Raw genomic sequence first — 24,265 nt, forward strand, 5'->3', positions numbered from 1 at the left:
GGAATGCCCAATTGCATCCTGAAACAGTGACTAAATTCCTATTCCCTTTGTGTATCTTGTAAACTTCACAGACCCCTGTCATTCATTTTCAAAGGTTTTTCTTCTCCATTAGGTGTCTGCTAGTATGCAGTGGAGATGGAGGAGTCTTGGTCTCACTGTTGGTTGGGGATATGAGGCTTTCCACTTCAGGGTGCCGCTTTCAACAAAATCTTTTCGCAAATCCACCAGTGGGTTTTCCTTTTATCTCATTTGCTGAAATTTGGTCACAGGGTCTCTTTTAGGTACAATACAGCCTAAAAACCCAGTATACTGCAAAGAGGATCAGGATGCCATGTGTGGTTTAGAGCAATGATATTTTACCCCATGAGGACATTTTTTCACATGAAAACATTGCCATCCTCCACAAGTTGCGGGGGGGGGGGGGTTCTAGTAGCAAGGAGGAAGGTAGAAATAGATACTCCATAAACCACTATGTTTCCTCATTGTGAAAAAACTTAATGTTAAAACTCATAGAAAAGAAGAAAAAATAAAAAGTTATATATTGTTCTTTATGGATGAATACCAGTGTTCTCACATTTCATTTCTTCAGTGTATTATGTAATACTTTCATGAAATTTATGAAACGTGGTAAAATTTTTCTAACAGGATGAAACCCTAAGGAACAGTGATAGAGTAGAAAGTTCTTATTAAACAAATGTTCATCAATTTCATCAAAGAAATTGCCAAGCCTTTGGTGACTATCTACCAAGGCCATCTATTCCATATTTGGAATATGAACAGCAATTATTTCTTATATTTAACCAAGTGAAAACGTGGTAATGGATATACAGCTATGCATAAAATACAATGTCTACATATTCTGGTGGAAGGTAGGAGGACCTCTTAGTACCAGTGATGAGATTGAATTATAAGCACTGTAAAAAATAACTCTCATTTTTTACTCCTAAAGAATAAGAAGGGGGAAAAAATGTGCTATTGTAAGATTAGGGTGAGTCTCACAAATGGCAGAAAGGCACTGACACTGATTGTTGATAAGGAATCAAGAGACCACAGAAATACCACCTCTCCCACATTCACCAGGAAATCTCAGCATGACAGCCACCAGATGAAGCAAGTATACTAAGAAATAGGGAATAGGATGTTATGCTCTCTTCACCACATCTTCAAAAAGTCATTCCATTAGAAAAAAAAAATCATTACATAAAGTTACAGGAATCACATGGAAAAACAAATTAAATGAGAAACCTCATATTTCACAATCTCATAATTATTTTTATTTAGTTAAATCCCTTTAACTCTCAGGTAACTCCATGATTTGATATATTCCATTTCTTTGGGAGCTATTACAGCTAATGGAAAAATAATTTTCTAGTACTAAACAATTGTACTAGAAAACAGCAAATGAGTAAGTTATTATCACTATTTATAGAGTTTTTTAATATGCTAAAAATCTTTGAAAAAAATAAAGCCTTCTCTGCCTAGTATTATTATTGCTGGGAGCAATTAGGTAAAGCATAGGAGGCCAGATTCTCTTTTTAAAGTCTCTACACAGCTCTAAAGGTGAAAAGCATGTTCACAGAGAAACTACATGAAGTTTTTTAAGGTAAGATCTTTCATTCACTTATAGCCTTAAGTATATGGGTGATAGTAATGTATCTCACCACTCTGAATTAATCTAATCTAATCAACATATAATGACTAAAGTTGGCCATATGTTAATTAATTAAACTAAGCAACAATTTATAAATGGATGACTGAGGAATTCACCTAACAACAATGTTCTAATCAAGAGATGAGTCCTACTACCAAATTTGAGTTGAAAATAGACAATATTATTAACATAATTTTAAAGTTATGAATAAAGGAATTTCTCAAAATAGAAAAAAAAAAATTTTTAAGGCTTGGGTAAGAGACATTGGGCCTGACCCAGAGTTACCCCACACTCCTTAGTAGAATCTATCCTTCAGACACAACATTAGGGGCGTATATCAGCAAGGCCTTGTCTACAGGGGAGAGGAGTACTTAAAGTTCTCTTGTCCAGGATAAATCACTTATTCTGACTCTATACTCACTTAGAAAAATTCCAATTTTATTATTTGCCTTGAGGTGTCTATCGGTAGAGAACATTATAGCCTACAAACATCATAGCTAGTCTATATGGAAATAACATTTATCTTTTAAAAACAAACAAAAAATGGCATTCCTGTCTATGCCTTAGACTCCTGTGAATTTGGTGTTGTTTAGATAACTGACAATATATATGTATTCTGGTCCTACAAACCAGAATATGGTGACCCTATCAGAAAACTTCCAGAGGGCTAGCTGCCTTGTGCTGGCTGTACACCTCTTCCCTGCTCTTTCAAGCCCATTATCCTACACTGTCCTCTGAATATGAAAATTGTGTCACTAGTCTACTCTTAATGAAAGGTATCTAGTAATATCTCCAGAATTTGAGGTAGATTCTGCTGAATCACCAATACATAGCTTTTACCAATAGAATATACGTGAAACTCAATTTTTGGAGTAAAGGTAAAATCTATGATTCTTCTACAGGAGAACCAAATCTATGGTTCTTCTGCAGGAGAACGAATCTCTAGCTTTCTTAGTACCTACTGCCAACTCATTGGGTTACCGTCCCAGACATTATCCAGTAAGGAAGCCTCACTTGGCTGCCAGGGAAGACCTAGATTTCTGCGAAATGCTAGCAACATATCAATGAGACAATACTCATTCTTATTCCCCCATGTATTCTTAAAATTTAATTATGGCCTTCTTCCTGTTGTTTTTCTTCTACTTTGACTACCAGCTACACTAATCATAATCATTGTTACATCGATTCGTATTTGTCTTAGCAAAAATTCCAATAATCTATAGCAAAACACACAGCATTTTATGTCTGTACGATTATCTAAAAGATTAGTTAACACTAATTAAAGCATTTGTTTTCCCTGTGCCTGGTACAGATATATAGATTCGAATACAGGTCATTAAGTAACTTACAGAGACTGTTTAGTGAATGGATAAAGGGAAGGGTTTCTGATGTTCCTGAAACTTAACTCACATTATGGCCTGTCCATATCACAATCAAAGCAATATTTGGGATAGTGAGCCAGCTGGAGGAGAACCAGACTTGAAATATAATAAACCCAGGAGGGGAGGCCCAGGACAGGAAGCTGGAAGCAGTATGGTGTTGGCTAATGCCACACTCAATCATCTGCTAGATTAAAGTTTTGGCCAGGTTAGCTAGCTGCAGAAAAAATGTGAAGCAGAAACTTGCTCATTATAGAGGAACAAGTTGACTAAAAACAGAGTAATACTATTTAGTAATTATCACCTTTTCCCCCAGCTGCTCCACACCTCCAGCACACACATCTAATAACGAATGGATATATGGTATGAAAGTCTTTGGCCACAAGACAGAGCCCAGGAAATGTGCCCCAGGAAAGAGCTCTAAAAGCAGACGCTTTGAAAATCTTCACTTTGCTTCTGAGGTGTATCGATGATGTCTTCCCCAAAGGACCAATTAAGATTCTCCTCCCAAATCCAAGAATCCTACTAGATTACCAAGAGATATTCTCTTTTTTCAGACAAAAAGAAATGTTTTAAAGTAATTACAGCTAAGAGGGGGGAAAAGTTCCAAGTTCTTCTATTCTGTCTCTGTAAATGTCTGTTTGCATTTATATTTTGTCTTCTAAAACTCTTGAAAATTCATGGTAAAATAAACAGCCAGGTATAAAATATTTTAAAGTCAATACAATAAAAGCTGGTTGAGGGATGCTTCCCTCTTATACCTCTAAAACACAGGAGGATATCTACCTTGTTATATATTAAATCAAATATGTCACTGCATTTACAAGAGGAGAAAATGTATATTTCCTAGAGACAGAAGGATTTAGACTGCACATTTGTATTCATAGGGCACCATTGAAGAAGTGTTAGGCTTTTTTGGGAAAATGACTTACTTAAAGTAAGAGTCAGAAATTGGTGCCCTCTAAGGTTGCACACAGCCAGCTCTCTGTCCCTAAGTTGCTGGAATTACATCTCTGCTTCCTCTGTCTTCTCATTCTGTAATTGGCCCTATAATTTAGTTTTGACCTGTTCCCTGCCTAGTACTCCATGCCTACTCCAGTAGTCTTCCACCATCTAAGGAACAAAGCCCTGTCCTGAACCCTACCCAGGGGGACCTATGCCTACAGACAGGTCAGTTGTGCAACGATGACCACTGTCTCCTTGGCTCACAATATTCCCTGTTTTCTGATTTACTCACTACTGATGTGACTAGGAAATGACCTTTTTCTGCATTGCAAATTAGACTGCAACACTCCTCAAAAATTGAGCCTCCCAATTTATCACCCATTTCCCATCAGCATCTATATTGAGTTACTTCCTCTGTGTCAGTTCTTCACCACAGAACAGGTTTTGTGGTACCACCTAAACCTGTGCGGGCAGGATTTTGGCTGTGTCCTGCTCTAGAAAGACAGTCAGTACTTGGCATGAATCAACCCAAAATGTGATTCTAAAGATGCGCCAACCCCCCAACAAGATTCTCATTTCCTGAATATTCAATCATTTATCTAGGCACTGTTAGCATATGTAAAAAAGCCTATTAATCAGTTGACCTTCAAGCAAGAAGATTATCCTGGTTTATCAGGGTGGACTCAATATAACCATATGAAGGAAAAGGTTAAAGGGTGAGTTTGAAAAATACATTAGAAGAGGAAGAAGAGAGATACAGCAGAAAGAGGAAGCCAAAGAAATTCTAAGCAGGAGAAGGGTTCAGCACATCGTTGCTGGCTCAGATGTAGGGCCCATGTGCAAGGACTGAGAAGGGTCTCTAGGAGCTATAGGCAAACCCCAGCTGACAGCCGGCAAGAAAGTGGAGACCTCGGATCTATAACCACAAGGAACTGGAGTCTGCCAACAACCTAAAAGATCTTAGACGTGGATTCTTTCCCAGAAGTTCCAGATAAGATCCCAGATCACTGACATCTTGATTTCAGCTTTGTGAGACAAGACACAGAGCAAAGAAACCAATTAAGCCATCTGTAGAACTGTGAGACCATAAATTTGTATTGTTTTAATCCATTGACTTTATGGTAATTTGTTTTGACAGCAATAGGAAACTACTTACAGATGTTCAATTCACTCATATAATTTATTTTGTGAAAAAGAAAAACAATTCTTTGGAAAAAGACACCTCTGGTTAAGGTTAACATCAATATTCTTTTTTATACACACAGTTGGGAGCTTATATTTCTTATAGTTCTCCCACTACTTTACTTGTAGAAGAGTTTTGTAACCAAACATGTCTTCATTCATTAGACATTTATTGAGCGTCTCCTCTGTCCAAAGGTCTTTGGCAGATATAAAGAATCCCTGCCTATGGTCTCATCCTTGTATGGAAGATGGGCTGACCCTTACAGAACAAAGTCTAACCACCTCAACACAGCATACACAGTGTTCAATCGTCTACCTTCTACCTATAATTCTCTACTTCCCCTTATGATCCAGCTAGACATGACACCAGCCTTTTTCTAAACCTCTGATTTCTTTTCATGCCTTTGAAACTTGGAATTTACAGTTCCATTACCTCAGGGTGGCTTTTCCCTCTGTCTGGAAGACTCCTCCCCCAGATAGCCAGGTGTCTCTCTCACTCACCTTCTTCAAGTTTTTGCCCATTTTATTCTTTAAAATACCCCTATCCTGACCACTCTATTGAACATTGCAAACTACCATCACCTCCACAATCTGAATTGGCCTTATCCCTGCACTATTTCTATTCCATAACACTTAGCAACCTCCAATGTACTATATTATTCATTTATTATATTCATTTGGTGTTATCTCTCGCTTCCCCTAATAAAATATAATTTCCACAAGAAAGTGACCTGTTATCTGTCATGTTCACTGAGTTATCCCCAGGACCCGGAACACTGCCTCACTCACAATAAACAGACCCTTTATAAATACTGATAGATCATTGAATGAATCTTACCAAGAGAATATCTTTTCTTTTTTTTTTCTTCAGTAGTTACATAGGAAATTTATTATCCCCAAGAAGTGGTGAAAACTGAACATACAAACAGATTTTTTTCCTTTGTGTACACATTTAGTTTTATCGTAACAAAGCAACCTGTACACTTCTAACGTTTAAAACTGGGCATCATCTTTCCTTTCTAGCAAAACAAAAAGAAAAATTTTTAAATAAACAGGAATAAAATTACAACAGAGAATGTCAATTGCAAGTAAGAACCTACAGGTTCTGCTGATTCTCCTATCAAGTGGCAGGGCTCAAGTCATCATTAGAAGAGAATTTTATTTTAAAAGTGTCATCTGAAACTGCAAGGATGTCCATTAAACATCACAACTAAACATGCCAAAGGAGAAGCCATGTTGTCAAAATGCCCACTTAACCCACCCAAACATCTCAAACCCACCCTTTGCTGACCTTCTATAACCCCATTTTTTAAAGTTTTTTCTTTCTTTTTTTGAACAAGAGAAAGTAGACAGATACATGCTGGTAAATGCTAACTGTCCATATTCACATAGAGACACAGTGTAATCTCTGAGCCCAATATACAGAGAAAGGAGGAAAAAGCTAGAATTCTATGCACTAGTACACAGGGGCCTAGCACCCTCCAGCTTCCAGCAGAGCTAAGGGAGCAGGAGGTTTTTCTTTTTTCCCAGAGAGCATGGTGGTGTTGATTCCACAAAGTTTTTGTTGAGACAGGAAGGGGTAAAAATGAATTCGGAACAGAAAAGGGTAGAGACTCTTTTCCCACTGAATTCTGCTCAAGGTATTTCCCCCCAACATAAGTTGTGAGCCATGGTTTAAAGGAGAAAAGAGACCTCAAAAACAGAACGACTGAGCACAAGAGGAGGAGAAAAAAAAAAAAAGACTGTAACTTGCTCCCAGGGACTGGAGAAAATTTAAAAAGGAAGGTCAGAATCCATCAGTGTTCCATTAGTCATCTTCTCCTTCATCTTCCTCTCCTTCCTCCCTCTCATCATCATCTTCATCTTCTTCACCTTCATCCTCATCCCCTTCTTCATCAATATCTTCCAATCCTTCTTCCTCTTCATCATCATCATCTTCTTCTTCTTTCCCTTCCTCATCATCCATGTCCGGAAGCAAGTAGTACTGTAATGGATTTGGCCACATAGCATCTTTGATGACCTCTCCTAACTCATCTGCAACTGCATCAGAATGATCAGTAAACCAGGTGAAGAAGCTTTCTGGTTCCTCATGCTGTCTCTTCCTGCTGGCTTTATTCTGCGTTTCACTTGAACGTTTTGTCAGATCCTTTCTGGATTTCCATTTGATTTGAGTGGACTTTGAAGATGGATCACCACTCTCATTCAGATGAAATTCTTTGGCGAGAAATTTGTTTTTGAAGTAAGGGTTTTCATCAAAATAAAAATCTATTCTGTAACCTGATTTAATATCTTCAAATTCTGTCACTTCGACTCTTGTCAAATAATGCAGCGCCTCGTCACCCTCCTCTCCAAGCAGTGCAGACACTTGTGGATAGTTAGCAAATGTTGTTACCCAAAAATCTGGGCTTTGGGTGATCAATTCTGACCTCTTCTGAAAAAATGGTTTGGCGAGTTTGTTATATTTCTGTTCTACTTTCAAAATCTCCTCACTGGTTTGTTCGTTAAGTCTGTCTGTTTCATTTTGTACTTCATCAATAGGTTCAATTGCTTCTTGCTGTTCTTCTTCTTCCTTCGGCAAGTTCTGAGAAGCAGACGTTTCCTCTGGCCTGGAGGCAGCAGTCAGTCTCGGTTTCTTCAGTTTCTTTGCTTGGGGTGGAAGTGAAGACTGGTTTTGGGGGCCATGCTGGGAGAAAAGCCAAGAATCCACCCAAGGGAAGAGGCTTGTACCAGGAGCTCTGAGAACTAAGGCTGCCCCAGGTGACAGAGGTTTAAATATCACAAACAGATTTGAGAAGTAAAGCATTTGCATCACCAGTCTTGCTTTGATATCTCTACTGTAGTCTTGAAATTTTCCTGAGAAGGCAATTCTATGATCGATCTTTCTGGTTATTTCTCATTTTAAATTCTGATAGAGAAAAGCTGATCAGCCTCCGACTTCCTTGCCCTTGCACGGTTCCATCACACCCAATGCTTTTAAAAATCGAGGTCATCTGCCAGGTTTTGAGCTGTCTTCGACTCCTTTCCCACCCTTCTAAACTAAAGTGGAGACTTTAGTCTAAAGCGGAGACTCTCACCGCATCTCTGCTTTGCCACCTGGCGCCTGTACAGACTCTGCCAATGGGAGGTACCAGAGGGGAAGGGGAAGGCTGAAAACCAAGAGCACATATTTTCAATAGTTATTTGTAGGGTGCGCTTTGGGAGAGCCCGGTTGATGTCCATGAAAAGTGGAGAACTGACAGGTCCACAGGTCACCTTGCTAAGATCAGGAAGTGATCAGGGACTAGGGCTTCACAATAGTCAAGTGTCTGGTATGCCCAACATTCTTCTAGGACTAATCTGGAAGTAAGGGAAGCATTGTTAGATAGGTTTTGGTGAAATAAAGGTCCACCTTACATATATAGGATGCCACCAAGAATGAATATCTTTCAAATTCTTGAAAGAGAACAGGACAGTTTATGAGTCACACTCACAAATTCCTTTTCCCAACTGTCCTTTTATGTTTCAATAAAGACATAAAAATTAATGCTTAATTAAATGCAATATTTATTACTTCTCTACTGCCATTCTTATTGGCTGTCAGTCTCCTTTTCGATAAACCTTTCAATCCATGATTGACATTTTTCCCCTTGTCTTTTTTTTAAAACTGTTTTAACCTCGGTATTCATATACCAGAAATGTAAGGATGAAAATTGTAAAGATTAGAGAAAACATTTTCTCTCTCATTACAAATACAAGTTGCTCCCTTTGAGGTTATTCTTTAACATTTTATAATTGCTGACTTATTTTTCGAAGTTGCCCTATAAGACAAAAAGCTTGCAAACAGCTACAAGCACCTATGAAGCCACATATGGCTCCCAACACATAAACCAAAGCCACAAATTGATATTTATAAAACTTCAAAAGTTTAAGAAGGTTCTTCTGGGATATGTGACTGAAAAGTACTGACACCGTGAGTGACAAGGAGCCAGTGTGCTCCCTGGTAAAGAAATTCTAGCTCATGCTGGCACTGAACACGGTGCTTGAACTCACCCACCATTTAGTAGTTTACAGCATGCCAACTTTACAGAGGAAAGGTTTACGAAGGAAAAGTTTCAGTCTCTCCTTCTTTAGCCTTCTGTATCTTGCCCAAAGCAGTTTTGCCAAAGCCAAAGTCTTAAGGGCTGGGCTCAATTTCTCCATTTTAAATAGGGATCACAAATAAAACTGTCAACCAGTAAGAATAAATGTAGTGAGTAAGAATAAGTGTAGTTAGCTTCTTGGCCAAAGTGGTAGACTTAGTTTGGCTAGCAATGCCAGAGCAAATACATCCATGGGGCTCATTCAAACTGGACAGATGTTGACTTGGTCCCAACAACAGCAAGTGGAAAAACTCAGTCCTCAATTCACCTCATTGTGGGTTTGCCTGTTTTAAGTTATGCCTCCTGCAACCTAAATAGCAGCTATTTCAAAAATGTTTTCGTCTCCCAAATCCTAAAATGGATCTAATCACATAGTTTCATACTTAAAAACACAACAAGCAAACAAACATGACCAATTTTCCTTTAAAACTGAAGGCATAGCAGATAAACAAAGATAATTTGAAACCCAACATGTTTAGGTATGAGGGATGAAGAAAACAGCAATTTATTTTTTGAAAAACGTTGAAAATCATTTTTTTTAAAGAACTTCCAATCTGCCTGAGAAATTTCAACTTTAAAGGCAGTCTCCACAGTCTAAAAAAATCTATATTAGATATTTCAAAGAATACTCACAGTAGAACAATTGCTATGGCTACAAAGAATCTGACATTTGCATTTCCTAAGGTAATGGTTGGCAATACTCACTATTAGAATCACTTGAAGAATTTTTTTAAAAATTCGATGACCAGGTCCGACTCTTGACCAATTAAACTAGAATATCTGGGAGCAAGGTCTAGGCGATTCTAAAATCCAGCCAGGGCTGTAAACTGAGGAGGTCTATAAACAAAAGGAAAGTAATAAGAATTGTGAGAAAAATGTTTTACACACTTGCCTGATGATCCGTGTCTCCTGGAATGCTTCTTAACACCTGTTGCATGCCAATCTCTGGGGAAAAGCTTGGGAAATGTATTTTTAAACAGGAACACAATAATCTTTATCATCAGGAACCTGGTCTCCTGGAAGGAGAAATGCGAGTAACTATATACAGGTTTTAGCAGATATCCATGGAAAGCACTTAAGAACAAAATGTTATTTAAGCGGGCCTCCAAATCACCACTTGAGCCTTTTCCAGGTAAGGTTTAAGGTCTACGTTAACTGAGGCACACTCTAGAGGAAGCTCAAGTCCCCTTAATATTCTCATTGAACCCCCAAGGGAAAGGCCATGTGAAAAAGGTCAAGAGCAAGATGACATCCTCAGACATCTGGGCTACAGTGTTGGAGGACAGGGGGAGATTTTATAGGAAGAACTGAATTGAGGCAAATCCTCCTGTGTCATCTTCTTGTCTTCACATACAGTCACTCTCTTCACATCACACAGTGTGTTCTGTTCACAATCTTTTGTTGTGTTGAGCTGGAGCCTCGAGCACCTTGGAGCAGCAGGTGCCTCCAACTCCACAAGGCCTGATGATACATGTGATTTGTATCATGTACCATTTAATAGTACACTAAAACATAGTCGTTTTAAGTATCTGTTTGCATTTTACTCTTTTACTATTTGTTTTATTATTTTTACTATTTTATTTTTAGTAGTTTGTTTTACTATTTCCCTCTTGCAACACTGGGGTATTGTAGTATTCATTTAATATCCTCTAACAGACCATAACATAAAGAGGGCAAAGGCAGGTTTTCATGCTGCACCATTGAATTTCCCATATAATTTGCCCCGTGAGACCCCATGACATCAGTGGCAATGCCCAGTGGAACAATAGAGAAGCCTGATGGGCACAGTAATTTCTCCAACAAGTTGGTGGGATACGACAATAGTACAAGCAGGACATGGTGATACAAGGAACCATGTGGCAAGGAATGCAGAATATCATCTTAGGAACAAAGGGGAGTCACCACTAGAATATACAGACATAACAATTTGACCTAGACTTAAGGTTCTATGAAGAAAGTGAAGGCCAAAGCCAGAAAGATTGGAGAGGTTATCATACCCACATCTCTACCCAAAGACAAAGGAGGTGCAGAGATACTTAAACTTAATCAAATTTTTTAAAAAGTAGGATGTAATAACATTTACACAACAATTCCAGTTGTGTTAGAGAAGTTTGGGTGCATATTTTAAAACTTTAATGACATAGAAGACAAGGTTAACAGTGTTTATCTCTGGGTAGTAGGATTATGAGTGATTTCAGGGATTTTTTTTTTGCTTAATTTTTTTTCCTAAATATTCTACAATGAATATTTTTGTGATAAGACAATGTATTCAAGTTATAAAATATTATGATTGTTCAAAATTTATTGTATACTATATATTTGTGGTTTAAGGAAGTCAAGTTCTCAAGCCTCATCATTTATTTGTTTAACCCATTCTCATAGCAACAAGTTGTTAAAGAAATAAATATGTATATAATGGAACTCAAATTATATCTCAATCCTACGTGGTAGAGGAATAACTGTGTTCAAGATTAAAATGCAAGAATACTGCAGTATAATTTTTGTGGTCAAATACAAATATTTTTCAATAATTATTCATTGTATTGGCTAATATTATACTTTTTCACTCTAACCTTATTCTGCTACTCTAGACTGTGTCATGAGGCATCAGTATTGTCAACATTATTGACTGTGAATAAATGTAAGACTCAGGCTCTTTAGTTCTGGGACCCAAATCCCAGCACTAGTTCAACTGTCCAGCATTCTCACCAACATAGGGGAGGGGGTCTCGTGAGACTAATTGTTCTAACTAAAATCAGACTTCTTAAACACAGAGTAGAAAATCCGGGGTTATATTTAGTATTCCTTTAATAAAAAACAGAATTTTATAATATACTTGAGTACAATCCATCTCCGTTTATATTAACTTTAATGTATGACTCTTTGATCTTAGTTAAAAACAATGTATTCAACTATTAATAAGGGTTCAAAATATCCAACTAGGAGGAGCAGAGGGCGATTGCCCCATCCACTTGAGCATGGGGAGCCTGCTGAGCTCCCAGGCCTGTCCCCTGCCCTCCAAACCCCCCTCCAGGCCACGTGGGTCCTTGGGGGCATAGGAGGGAGGCTGGGGAGATCAGAAGAGACAGGCAGGAGGGGCCCTCCCAGACCCCAGACCGGAGGAGCAGGAGAGGAGAGGAAGGTGTTTGCACCGCTCACTCAAGCCCAGGAAGCCTGCTGGGCTCCCAGGTGAGGTCCCCTGCCCTCTGAGATCAGGGTGCGGGGCATGCCTGGGCCCCTTCTGTTCCTTGAGCCTAAGTCCCACCCCCCACACCCCCGAGGGCCTATTCCAGCCCTGTGGGTCCTGAGCATTGGCTCCACCCACCACCCAAACCTTATCCTTGCTTAGGCCTCACCCTCCACAGCCACAGCCTTCTCCCCCCTTTTCTTTTTTTTATTTTTCTTTTCCCTCCTCCTCTTTTTCATTATTGTGGTACTGATGTACCTTCTGGTTGTTGATTCACCTATATATATTTTTTACAGTCTTTCTAACATATCTGTTGGTTGCCTAGTCTAATTGTATTTTTTACTTTGTTATTGTTCTTTTTTTTTTTTTTGCCACCCCACGTGGGTTGTGGGATCTTGGTTCATGAACCCAGGGTCAGGCTGAAGCTCCTGCAATGGGAGCTCCGAGTCTGAACCACTGGACGAACAGAGAACCTCAGACCCCAGGGAATATTTATTGGAGTGAGGTCTCATGGAGGTCCTCATCTTAGCTCCAAGACCCAGCTCTACCCAATAGCCTACAAACTCCAGTGTTGGAAGCCTCAGGCCAAACAACCAGTAAGACAGGAACACAATCCCACTAAAAAAAAAAAAAAAAAGAGACAGCAAAAAAATATGTCACAGATGAAGGAGCAGGGTAAAAACCTACAAGACCAAATAAAGGAAGAGGAAATAGGCAATCTACCTCAAAAAGAATTCAGCAATAATAGTAAAGATGATCCAGAACCTCAGAAATAGAATGGAAGAACGGATTAAGAAAACACAAGAAATGTTTAACAAAGATCTAGAAGAACTAAAGAACAAACAAACAGAGAGGAACAACACAATAACTGAAATGAAAAATACACTAGAAGGAATCAATAACAGAATAACTGAGGCAGAAGAACGAATAAGTGAGCTGGAAGACAATATGGTGGAAATAACAGCCAAGGAGCAGAATAAAGAAAAAAGAATGAAAAGACTTGAAGACAATATCAGAGACCTCTGGGAAAACACTAAACGCACCAACATTCGAATTATAGGGGTCCCAGAAGAAGAAGAGAAAAAGAAAGGGTCTGAGAAAATATTTGAAGAGATTATAGTTGAAAACTTCTTTAACATGGGAAAGAAAATAGTCACCAAACTCCAGGAAGCACAGAGAGTCCCATACAGGATAAACCCTAGGAAAAACACACCAAGACACATATTACTCCAACTAACAAAAATTAAATTCAAAGAAAAATTATTAAAAGCAGAAAGGGAAAAGCAAAAAATAACATACAAAGGAGTCCCCATAAGGTTATCAGCGGATTTATCAGTGGAAACTCTGTAGGCTAGAAGGGAGTGGCAGGATATACTTAAAGTGATGAAAGAGAAAAACCTACAACCAAGATTACTCTACCCAGCAAGGATCTCATTCAAATTCTATGGAGAAGTCAAAAGCTTTTCAAACAAGCAAAAGCTAAGAGAATTCAGCACCACCAAAGCAGCTTTACAACAAATGCTGAAGAAACTTCTCTAAGCGGAAAACACAAGAAAAGAAAAAGACCCACAAAAACAAACCCAAAACAATTAAGAAAATGGTAATAGGAACATACATATCGATAATAACCTTGAATGTAAATGGATTAAATGCCCCAACCAAAGGACACAGACTGGCTGAATGGATACAAAAACAAGACCCATATATATGCTGTCTGCAAGAGACCCACTTCAGACCTAGGGACACATACAGACTGAAAGTGAAGGGATGGAAAAAGATATTCCATGCAAATGGAAATCAAAAGAAAGCCAGAGTAGCAATACTCATATCAGATAAAATAGACTTTAAAATGAAGACAGTTACAAGAGAGAAGGAGGGGCACTACATAATGATCAAAGGATCAATCCAAAAAGAAGATATAACAATTGTAAATATTTATGCACCCAACATAGGAGCACCTCAATACATAAGGCAAATGCTAACAACCATGAAAGGAGAAATCGACAGTAACACAATAATAGTAGGAGACTTTAACACCACACTTACACCAATGTCATTCTTCACAGAATTAGAACAAAAAAATCTTACAATTAGTATGGAAACAAAAGACCCTGAATAGCCAAAGCAATCTTGAGAAAGAAAAATGGAGTTGGAGGAATCAGGCTCCCTGACTTCAAACTATACCACAAAGCTACAGTAATCAAGACAGTATGGTGCTGGCATGAAAACAGAAATACAGATTAATCGTACAGGATAAAATGCCCAGAGATAAACCCATGCACATACGGGCACCTAATTTATAACAAAGGAGGCAAGAACATACAATGGAGAAAAGACAGCCTCCTCAGTAAGTGGTGCAGGGGAAACCGGACAGCTACAGGTAAAAGAATGAAATTAGAACACTACCTAACACCATACACAAAAATGAACTCCAAATGGATTGAAGACCTAAATGTAAGACCAGACACTATAAAATTTTAGGGAAAACATAGGAAAAACACACTTTGACATAAACCACAGCAAGATCTTTTTTGAACCACCTCCTAGAGTAACAGAAATAAAAAGAAAAATAAACAAATGGGACTTAATTAAACTTAAAAGCTTTTGCACAGCAAAGGAAACCATAAACAAGATGAAAAGACAACCGTCAGAATGGGAGAAAATATTTGCAAATGAAACAACAGACAAAGGATTAATCTCCAAAATATACAAACAGCTCATGCAGCTCAATATCAAAAAAACAAACAATCCAGTTAAAATACGGGTGGAAGACGTAAATAGACATTGCACCAAGGAAGACATACAGATGGACAAGAGGCACACGAAAAGATGCTCAACATCACTAATTATTAGAGAAATGCAAATCAAAACTACAATGAGGTATCACCTCACACCGGTCAGAATGGCCATTATCAAAAAAGCTAGAAAAAATAAATGCTGTAAAGGGTGTGGTGAAAAGGGAACCCTCCTGCACTGTTGGTGGGAATGTAAATTTATACAACTGCTATGGAAAACACTATGGAGGTTCCTTAAAGAACTAAAAATAGAGTTACCATATGACCCAGCAATCTCACTACTGGGCATATACCCTGAGGAAACCATAATTCAAAGAGACACATGCACCACAATGTTCATTGCAGCACTATTTACAATAGCCAGGACATGGAACCAACATAAATGTCCATCGACAGATGAATGGATAAAGAAGATGTGGCCCATATATACAATGGAATATTATCAGCCTTAAAAAGAAACGAAATTGCTTTATTTTAGTGAGGTGGATGGACATAGAGTCTGTCATACAGAGTGAAGTAAGTCAAAAGGAGAAAAACAAATACTGTGTGCTAACGCATATATATGAATCTTAAAAAAGAAAAATGGTACTGATGAACCTAGTAACAGGGCAGGAATAAAGAGGCAGACAGAGAATGGACTTGATGACATGGGGTGGGAGGGCAAAGCTGGGGCGAAATGAGAGTAGCATCGACATATATAGACTACTGAATGTAAAACAGCTGGCTGGTGGGAAACAGCAGCATAGCACACACAGGGAGATCGGCTCGGTGCTTTGCAATGACCTAGAGGGGTGGGATAGGGAGGATGGGAGGGAGGCTCAAGAGGGAGGGGATATGGGGACATGTGTCTGCACATGGCTGATTTGCTTTGTTGTGCAATAGAAACTAACACGGTATAGTGCAGCAATTATACTCCAATAAAGATCTATTTGAAAAAATAATAATAAAAAGAGAAATATCCATCTATTTGTTACATGTAAGTGTTCCATACAAAAAAATGCCATATCTTAAGGATTTTCTTTATACTTCATATTTTCTCTTTGTTGAGCAAACACTGAACTTTTTATAGTCACTACCAAGATATGTTTTAAGAGAGATGTAACAATACAGTGGTTGGATGACAGTACAGCCAGTAGAAACAACCATCCATAATGCTCAGACTCCAGAATGGTGCATGGCAAAATGGGGAGATAAAGTTAGCATTTACCAGCATAGTATCATAAACTGATAACGACTAAACTTACAACTCTCCTCTCTTTCTGATGAGGTACACACTGAAATGAAATGACCTCATATCAGACCTGGTAGGATGAAATTGTCTATTGATTTAAGAAAAGTAGCTGATGAAAGTTTAATTTAGCTAACTTTAGTAAATAGAGAGGTATATAAAAGCATATCCAAAATGTTGCCATCTGAAACATTAAACTTTTAATATACAGCATGCACTGAATTATTCTGGTGATTGGTGATGCCTATTTTATAGCTGTGTTTCCAGAATATTGTTTTAAGCTCTGTAATTCTGAAAAAGAGTTTCCAGGTTGGCATGCGTTAGCATAGCAACATGCTCACAATCACCCCACAGCAAAGTCATCATCATCAACATTATTGACATCATCCTAGTTGTAACAAATAAACTATAACCAGGAGCCACCGTTTTGAATCTCACCTTTACCTTAAGTCATGGCTATGGTGTCCTCCTGCCGTGCAAGGTTAGCCTCTTAAGAAATAATATCCAAAATTACAGATATAACTGACAGTAAAAATCAGCTAAGATTTTAAAAAATTATGTCATAAAGTAACTTAAACCTTAAGAATATAAGAATACAATGAAAGAAACAATTTATATATTTTTTATTTTATATTGCTTATTGAAAAGAAAAATGTTATATTGAAGCCTCTTCCTCTATGACTTATTCAGTATCCTTGAACATTATCATTACTAGTCTACTATCGTAAAATGTCTTCCATTAGAAAATAAGCTACTACTATGGATTTGAACATATAAAAATACTGGCAGTAGGATAAATTTACTTGTAGTACTGAGGATAAAAATGGAATGGTGTAACTAAAGAGGAAAAAAACATGTAGAGATTCACTTAAACTCAGTCATAAGCAGTACATAATAGGTGGAAAATCACTGTTGCCAACAGAACTGAATGTCCTGTAGCCATAAGAAATTTTATTGAGTTGCATTTTTTAAGCAAAGCCTTCAGGCAAAATATGTACCCAGGAGGCATGTTCCAATTGTGATGGATACTTGGGTAGTGACTATAATGACAGGTGTTTGGAAAAAGACTACAGTTACAATCCAAAGCATAACAGTCACCTGTGAAAACTGGCCTTATTAATCCTATATGAACATACAGATCACATTTCCCACTCAAACCATGCCCATGATTACAAAAATGAGAGGATAACAGAATATATTTATTATAAGGGGCTAGAATATAGCTGTGTTGAACATTGTTTAAACATTAATAAGAATTAATCTGTGTTAAGGGAACTGATGGGCAAGAAAGAGTCAAACAAGAATATATACATGCAGGATCAAATGAAGCATAGCAATGACTAAAACACAGAATAATGAGAGAGTTAAAAAACAGGCACTACAAAGGAACCAGTCTTCCTTTGACTCAGAGAAATACACAGAAAAGTAGCATCTATTAGAGAAAACAGATAAAAAGTCAGTATCTATATACATAGAGAATCCTAAAGATGCTACCAGAAAACTACTAGGGCTAATCAATGAATTTGGTAAAGTAGCAGGATACAAAATTAATGCACAGAAATCCCTTGCATTCCTATACACTAATGATGAAAAATCTGAAAGTCAAATTAAGAAAACACTCCCATTTCCCATTGCAACAAAAAGAATAAAATACCTAGGAATAAACCTACCTAAGGAGACAAAAGACCTGTATGCAGAAAATTATAAGACACTGATGAAAGAAATTAAAAATGATAGAAATAGATGAAGAGATATACCATGTTCTTTGATTGGAAGAATCAACATTGTGAAAATGACTCTACTACCCAAAGCAATCTACAGATTCAATGCAATCCCTATCAAACTACCACTGGCATTTTTCACAGAACTAGAACAAAAAAATTTCACAATTTGTATGGAAACACAAAAAACCCCAAATAGCCAAAGCAATCTTGAGAAAGACAAATGGAGCTGGAGGAATCAGGCTCCCTGACGTCAGACTATACTACAAAGCTACAGTAATCAAGACAGTATGATACTGTCACAAAAACAGAAATATAGATCAATGGAACAAGATAGAAAGCCCAGAGATAAACCCACACACATATTGTCACCTTATCTTTGATGAAGGAGGCAAGAATATACAGTGGAGAAAAGACAGCCTCTTCAATAAGTGGTGTTGGGAAAACTGGACAGCTACATGTAAAAGAATGAAATTAGAACACTCCCTAACACCATACACAAAAATAAACTCTGGATGCATTAAAGACTTAAATATAAGGCCAGACACTATAAAACTCTTTGAGGAAAACATAGGCAGAACACTCTATGACATAAATCACAGCAAGATTCTTTTTGACCCACCTCCTAGAGAAATGGAAATAAAAACAAAAATAAACAAAGGGGACCTAATGAAACTTAAAAGCTTTTGCACAGCAAAGGAAACCATGAACAAGAGGAAAAGACAACCCTCAGAATGGGAGAAAATATTTGCAAACGAAGAAACTGACAAAGGGTTAATCTCCAAAATATACAAGCAGCTCATGCAGCTCAATATCAAAAAAACAAACAACCCAATCCAAACATGGGCAGAAGGCCTAAATAGACATTTCTCCAAAGAAGACATACAGATTGCCAACAAACACATGAAAAGATGCTCAACATCATTAATCATTAGAGAAAAGCAAGTCAAAACCACAATGAGGTATCACCTCACACCGGTCAGAATGGCCATCATCAGAAAGCTACAAATAATAAATGCTGGAGAGGGTGTGGAGAAAAGGGAACTCTCCTGCAGTGTTGGTGGGAATGTAAATTGATACAGCCAGTATGGAGAACAGTACGGAGGTTCCTTAAAAAACTAAAAATAGAACTACCGTATGACCCAGCAATCCCACTACTAGGCATATACCGTAAGAAAACCATAATTCAAAAAGATAAATGTACCGCAATATTCATAGCAGCACTATTTACAATAGCCAGGACATGGAAGCAACCTAAATGTCCATCTACAGATGAATGGATAAAGAAGATGTGGCACATATACACAATGGAATATTACTCAGCCATAAAAAGAAATGAAATTGAGTTATTTGTAACGAGGTGGATGGACATAGAGGCTGTCATACAGAGTGATGTAAGTCAGAAAGAGAAAAACAAATACTGTATGCTAATACACATATATGGAATCTAAAAAAACGATACTGATGAACCTAGGGGCAGGGCAGGAATAAAGACGCAGACGGAAAGAATGGACTTGAGGACATGGGCGGGGGGAAGGGTAAGCTGGGACGAAGTGAGAGAGTAGCATTGACATATACACTGCCAAATGTAAAATGGATGGCTAGTGGTAAGCAGCCACATAGCACAGGGAGATCAGCTCGATGCTTTGTGATGACCTAGAGGAGTGGGATAAGGAGAGGGGGAGGGAGGCTCAAGAGGGAGAGAATATGGGGACATATGTATACATATAGCTGATTCACTTTGTTATACAGCAGAAACTAACACACCACTGTAAAGCAAAATACTCCAATAAAGATATTAAAAAATTAATAATAAAATAAAATTTAAAATAAATAAATAAATTTTAAGAAATAAATCAGAACAATGAATAGAAGAAAAAGACGTTTCTCCAAAGAAGATACACAAATGACCAACAAGCACATGAAAAGATGCTCATTAGGAACATGCAAATAAAAACCATAACGAGATATTACTTCACATCCATTAGGATAGCTGTTATGAAAAAAGTAAGACAACAAGCATTGGTAAAGATGTGGAGAAATTGGAGTCCTCATACATTGCTCATCAATATGTAAAATGGTACAGCTACTTTGGAAAACTGTTTGGCAGTTCCTCAAAATATTAAACATAGAGTTACCATGAGACCCATTAATTCCACTCCTAAGTATATATCCGAGAGAAATGAAAAGATATGTCCACACAAACAGTTGCACACCAATGTTCATAGCAGAATTATTATTGGTAACCAAAATGCAGAAACAACTCAAATGTCCATCAAATGATGAATAGATAAATAAATACGATATATCCACACCATGGAATATTAATCTGCCAACTGATTTTTTGCAAAGATGTGAAAACAGTTCAATGGAGGAGGACTTTTCAACAAATGGTTCTAGAACAATAAGACATCCAAGGTAAAATAATTCAAACCTCAAACCTGAACTTTATGTCTTGTACCAAAATTAAGTTAGAATGACTCAGAAACTTAAATGTAAAATTATAAAACTTCTGGGAAAAGAACACAGGAGAAAATCTTTAGAATCTAGGGGTAGACAAAGAATTCTAAGACGTGATACTGAAAGCATGATGCATAAATATAGAAACTGATAAATTAGACCACATCAAAATTAAAAACTTTTTGTGTGTTCAAACACCTTTATGACAAGACATGCTACAGATTGAGCCCAAATATGTGCAAAACACATATCTAGCGAAGGATTAATAGCTAGGATATATAAAGAACTCTCAAACAACAGTAATAAAACAATCCAATTAGAAAATGGACAAGAGACATGAACAGACATTTCACTGAAGAGCATATACAGACAGCAAATAAGACATAAAGATGTTCAGCATCATTAGCAATTAGGGAAATGCAAATTCAAACCAAAATGAGATATGACTACATACCTATCAGAATGGCTAAAATTTAAAATATTGGCAACATCAAATGCTCATGAGGATCTGGGAAACAATCACCCCAGACGTTGCTGGTAGGCATATAAATAATACAGCCACTCTTGAAAACAATTTGGCAGTGTTCTTATGAAACTAACCATGTAACTACCATACAACTTAGAAATTGCACCTTTGGGCATTTATCTGAATGAAGTGTAGAGCACAAACTTCAATGTGAGGAATGATGCAGAGACAGAGGCTGCTTGTTGTCAGCCCTCCCCAATCTACATCTCTTGTTTAACTTCAGTTCAGCCTGAATATTTTTATTTGAATGATTTGGACAAAAATATAGATATGGGGGAGTGGGCAGGAAGAAAATTGAGTTTTACTTTGGATTGTGCAGTGAATTTAATAAACGTCTGTTTTCCACAGCACTTATATTCTAATAGTTTGGTAAAATATTATATAAGAAATAAGTCCGACAGAGAAAGACAAATAGTGTATTTTTCACTTACACGTGGAATCTAAAAAATAAAACAAAGGAATAAATATAACAAAACAGAAACAGCCTCACAGATACAGAAAACAAACTAGTGGTTACCAAAGGGGAGAGGTGGGGAAGAGGCAAGATAAGGGTAGGAGATTAGGAGATACAAGCAACTAGACAAAATAAATAAGGTATAAGGATGTAATGTACAAAACAGGGAATATGGTCAATATTTTAAAATAACTTTATATGGAGTATAATCTATAAAAATATGAAATCACTGTGTTATATACCTAAAATTACTATAATATTGTAAGTCAACTATACTTCAATAAATAATTAATTAAATATTACATATGGAAAAAATTAAATTGCAAAGTACCATGAATGTGTACAGAGATGTTGTTCTTTGTAAAAGCAATACTTTTTGCTTGAATTGTATTAAACATGCCTAAGTTCAAAGTTACAGGACTTCAATTGTAAAGGATATCGCACATGAGTGTTTAGTTATTGAGATTTTCTAGCATGTTAGTAAAACATAATTTTATTAAGTACTACAATGGTATGGTATATTATACTCTTATCAGCAGTGATTTTATTAGGCAAACATATTTGAATTGTATTTTTCTGGAAAAGAAATCACTTGGGACAAAATTGCTGCTTTCTATATTGCCACCCAAAAGTGAGAGACCCCCCCCAGTTCTAAAATCCAACAGACAAGGTAATGGGAAGTGACTCATTTTTGGTTGAGACAACATTTTTTTCCCTTTGATGATTCTTAGTTTATCTTTTGTCAAAGCTTCAGATTCAGAATAACATACATTTCTTTTACAAGCCCTTGTAGTGTTCATTCTAAATAAGTCAATTCTGTCAACACATTCTGATTTTTATTGGTTTTATAAAACAATTCCCTAACAATACAGTTTTAGAGTTGAAAGGGATTGTGGAGGAATTTTAATACACTCTCACATTGTATTTATAGAGACACCATTTTTATCAATAGTTCAGACAGTGGAAAATGGGGTAACCACTAATCACCCGCTTATCCATTAGTTAACTCCCTCACCTATGTAGCTATTTATTAATTACGTGTGATCATTTCATTGACTGTCACCACATCCTGAATGCCCGTAAGAGACACATTAATGCACATTCTTTTCTCTCACTACCCTTTGCAAACCGCTCATATGAAGCTGATGATCCTTTTATGTTTGATAAAAATCCACAAGATTTGCCCACCTTTGAACGCTTGAAATAGAAGGAGTTACTTTCAAGAAGTGTGTTTTCAAAGGCAGCAGGAAGGGAAGGGCTGAGCATCAGCCTGGTGAGCAAACGGTAAGAGTTCCGCTGTCATCCCGACCCCGGTGACCCCTTCACTTCACTTCCCTCAGCTGCAATAACACAGAGAGCCGCATTACCCTTGCTTACTTGAGGACATGAAAAGGAAACCATGCAACCAAAATGAGTGAAGGTCAGAACTGGCAGTGAAGTCTTGTGGAAAAAGGCGAGTTGAGAAATCAGAAGACCCGGACAGTTTTCCACTAATCGAGACTATGGGACCACAAAAAACTCAACGCTTTCATTTCTTTATCACAAAATGGCCATAATCACAACAACAAAAAAGGAAATGTGCAGACTTTTAAAAAACGGAATACTTCCAAAAGTACATTAAAATCCAAATAAAGGGTGCATTCATTTGATGTATTATTATTATTGCCAAATAAATAACAGAATTAGGTCTGACCTCATAATTAATTTTCTTAGGTTTGAATAGGAACCAAACAGTTTTTTAGTCTATGGCAAATGTCCTTTAGTCAAAAGAGTTTCAACGTTTTATCCAATAGGGAAACAGTTGCCAAAAAACAAATAAAAGAGCTTCTTAAGGGACATTAGTTCTTGGACGTCAACCTCTAAAAACAAGGTTGTGATAGTACATTGAAGTGAATCAGAACTCAGTGGATTGCATTCCATCAAATGATTTTAGAAAAAGAGAAAATGTTTATTCAGATGTGATTGGAATTTCAAGACAGACAAACATAGAACATATTTTATGCTGTGTTTCTGGTATTTAAAGTTTGTAGTAATACATTGAAAACTGTATTAAATAAACAAGAGAAGGCTTTTTAAAAGATGCCACTAAAAAATGTAGCAATTATGTTTAAACCAAAAATACCTGTTAACTAATATTAGATAATTTCCTTTGTCATTTTTCAAACTCTAGGATATTAAATGACTCTAGCAAATCAGCAGCTTAAAACACGTATCTTTATATGTGCTGGCAATTCCAACACTTAAAATCAGTAGGAGTTAAGAACACCAAGGAAGCTTAGAAATGCAACGCAGATACTTTCAACTCATCTGCCTCTTTTCTTAATCAAAGACTACAAAATGCCATCTACCTATTGGCTATTCCTTATGAATATTTTTTGAATATTAATAATAAATGATCAGAAACATCATCTTGTTTTATTTTCCTAACTACTTAAGGAGTTTTATTCTCCTAACTACATTAGGCTTCAACATTTTCATTATAGATGGTGCTCACATTATATGGGTATGTTGAAAAAATTATTTTCAGGAAGAATTTAAGTGATTTGAAGTCAAAGCACAGCTGAAAAGAAAGTTCCTGTTGGTTTTGCCCACACCATCTGAAGGCTGATATTGCAGTAC

General features: G+C 37.1%; 1 pseudogene across 1 annotated transcript; it reads right to left on the reverse strand.

The window, feature by feature from the left end:
• Window positions 1-4,518: 4,518 nt before the first annotated feature.
• LOC309628683 (protein SET pseudogene) lies at window positions 4,519-8,189 on the reverse strand (annotated as a pseudogene). The gene has a single exon. The product of its transcript is annotated as a protein SET pseudogene (transcript).
• Between the last annotated feature and the right edge of the window lie 16,076 nt (window positions 8,190-24,265).

Source organism: Balaenoptera borealis (genome assembly GCF_965194805.1).
Source record: "Balaenoptera borealis genome assembly, chromosome: 5".
Lineage (NCBI taxonomy): Eukaryota > Metazoa > Chordata > Mammalia > Artiodactyla > Balaenopteridae > Balaenoptera > Balaenoptera borealis.